Source organism: Rattus norvegicus, chromosome X, assembly GCF_036323735.1.
Source record: "Rattus norvegicus strain BN/NHsdMcwi chromosome X, GRCr8, whole genome shotgun sequence".
Taxonomy (NCBI): domain Eukaryota; kingdom Metazoa; phylum Chordata; class Mammalia; order Rodentia; family Muridae; genus Rattus; species Rattus norvegicus.
This window is the reverse complement of record NC_086039.1, coordinates 82,176,865-82,180,173: the sequence shown is the minus strand read 5'-3', so window position 1 is coordinate 82,180,173 and position 3,309 is coordinate 82,176,865. Positions and strand designations below refer to the sequence as shown.

General features: G+C 36.0%; 1 pseudogene; it reads right to left on the bottom strand.

The window, feature by feature from the left end:
* Positions 1 to 1,016: 1,016 nt before the first annotated feature.
* Positions 1,017 to 2,032, bottom strand: Ldha-ps7 (lactate dehydrogenase A, pseudogene 7; annotated as a pseudogene).
* Positions 2,033 to 3,309: the final 1,277 nt, after the last annotated feature.

Sequence of the window (3,309 nt, the reverse complement as noted above, 5' to 3'; positions counted from 1 at the left end):
AAAATAATAAAATATGATTATAATGCATAAAAGAGACACAGACTAGTAGACAAAGTAGAAAACCCAGAAATAAGCCCATTAATTTATGCTCAACAGGTCTTTGAAAAATGTTTTAAAATTTAAAATGGCTAAAAGATAGTTCCATCTTGTAAGTCATGGGGAAATATGAAAGCAAATAAAATATGACCTTTTTATATGATTTTCAAAAAGTTCCCAAAATTAATTAAATGTTTGAATTTAAGTTCTTGAAGAAGTACAACTTTTAGAAGAAAATATAGGAATTGGTATTAACAACATTTCTTGGGTATAACACTAAAAGCAAAGATAATAATAGCAAAAAATAGACAAGCCAGATTATATCAAATAAAAAATGGGTTTGCACAGAACAGCAAGCAAGCAAGAACCTAAAATATAGCTATAGAATAAAGTACTTTTAAATTATATATCGAGCAAATGATTATTATTCAAAATATCTAAGAAATGATAAAACATGGTAGCAAAAATCAAACAAACAAAATACAAAACAAAACAAAACAAAAAAAGCAAGAAGTCCAAACCTATTAAATAGGGATGAAAGGCCTGAATAGACATTGTTCCTAAGCAGACATACAAATGATAAAGGCATATAAAGAGTAACTCTACAAAAATGCAAATAAAGCCATATTAAGATATTCACTCACATCTGTTGAAATGACTGTGATCAAAAGATGAAAGATCATTCCTGGCAATGTGCAATAAATCATTATACAATATTGGTGATATTGCAAATTAATGCAACAATTGTGTGGGGGAAGTGGGGTTATTAAAAACTCACTACCAGAATTACTCGTAACATCTAGCAAGTTTTATTCTGGGTAGGTACTGTAGGTACTACAAAGAAAAGTTGTTACCTAAATGTGATTAACTCAATTTCCATGTTCATTGCATGATATTTCATAATAGTCAAGATATGAAAGCAGTCTAAACATGTCAATGGGTGAACAATTTAAGAAATAGTATGTGTACTCAATGATACCTTATTCTGCCTTAAACAATCTTGCTACCCATCTAGAGCCCATCAAATTAGCTAAAATTAGCCATGCAGAAAAATAATTCAAGTGAGTCTCCTTTTCAAGAGTGAGATTCATCTTCACAATACTTGAGATTCCATTTTGTCCCAAAAGACAAGGACACTGAGGAAGACATCATTGATTCCAAAGAAATTCTTAATCATGGTGGAAATGGGATGTGCCTGACGAAGATTCTTCATTATGTTTTCTGCCAAATCTGCCACAGAAAGGTGAATTACCCAGGGTGTATAACCTTTCAGTTTGATCACATCATAGGAACTGTCAACTACCTGCTTGTGAACCTCCTTCCACTACTCCTTGTCTGCATCAGTGCTCAGTTTTGCATTCAGATTCTTCAGAAAGTTGCTGGCAACATTGATGCCACTCCACATGATCACATCGGAGTCTGCATGCTCCCCTAGGACCCATCCATGACAGTTTAGTGGTCGAATCCCAAGCCTATCTCCCACCCGGCAATGCATTCAAGCTGAATTTGGATTGCAAGCACTTCCATTAACTCAGTATTTTTTAAAGCCACATTATTTTCCAAGCTATGTAGGCCAAGCTATCCACGGGCTTTGAAAGAATCAGCAGCTTGCAGTTTGGATTATACTTCACAACATTAGGAATTATGAACTTGAAGGTGGTCCCATTTTGCTGACTAAATTGAGTCAGTTCTCTCCCTCCTGCTAACAGGTCCTGCTGTGATATGACCAGCTTGGAGTTTGCAGTCACACTATAGTCTCTGACAGAGATAATTTTTGGTGTTCTACAAAAAGGCTGATGGAGATCCATCATCTCTCCCTTCAGTTTGTCTTCCATCATATCAACAAGGGTAAACTCATCTGTCAAGCCCTTCACTAAGATAAAAATGGCACAAGCCATGTCAACAGCTCTGACCTCAACAACTGTAAATATAATTAAGGAGGGACCTATTCTTCCTTAAGAAGATTTATAATGAGCTGGTTCATGAGGGTTGTCATCTTGGATTTTGAAACTGTTAGGATTGTTAGCATACAATGGGCAGAGTCTGGCATGCAGTTTCATGGTCTCAGATTGGCAGTAGTGGCTCCAGAACCTGGCGTAGCTATTTTAATACCTAAGAAAATAGACTTCAGACAAAAACTAATCAAAAGAGATGGGGAAGAACAGTAATACTTATCAAAGGAAAAATGCACCAAGATGACATGGCAATTCTTAATATCTATGTCCCAAACACAATTATACCTAAGTTTGTAAAGGAAATACTACTACAGTTTAAATCACATATTGACCTTCACACATTGTCAGTGGGAGTCATCAATGCGCCCCAAACACCAATGGGCAAGTCATTCAGACAAAACCTAAAGAGGAATGCTGTACCTAGCATACAATGTAAACAAAGTGGACCTAGCATGTATTTACAGAACACTTCACTCAAACACCCAAAAGATATACCTTCTTCTTTGTACATCATGGAACTTTCTGCAAAATAGAGTACATAAGTTATACAAAACAAGTTTCAAAGGTAAAAGAAAATTGTAATAAATCCCTACATCCTATTAGATTATCTTGGGTTAAAGCTGAATACCAATAACAACAGAAATATGAGAGCTTACAAACTCATGGAAAATGAACACTTTTCTAATGGATCAAACATAGGTCAAGACAGGAATAAAGGATGAAATTAAAGACTTTCTAGGATTCAATGAAAATGATTATGCAGCATGCCCAAACGTAAGGGACACAATAAAAGTGGTACTAAGAGGAATATGTGCCCACATGAAAAAAAAAACAAATGGAGAAATGTCATACTTGCAACAAAATAAAAGCAGAAAAAAACCCATTGCTTAGCTTATTTAATGAAGCCATACTTACTCTGATACTCAAATCACATAATGACCTAAAAAGAAAAGAATTACCTGAAGCCCAGTTAGCCTGATAATCAAATCACATAACGACATAACAAGGAATGAGCATTACAGACTAATTTCACTTATGAACATAGCTGCAAAAATAGTCAATAAATTTCTAACAAACTGAATCCAAGAAGACATCAAAAACATTATTCACAGGAGATGACCTGGGCCCACAGATCTCTCTACTCAAACCCTGTGGCGAAGAGAGCTGGACTTTCAGAAGTACACACAATCCTGAGAGCTCGGGGAAGAACACCAGTTTTGCTCACATTCCTGGCCCAAGAGGAACCTGTCTAGAGCCCTCTGGACACAGGAACCTAGGAGCAGTCAGGGAGAGGATCCTTCAGGTCTCTGACTGCACC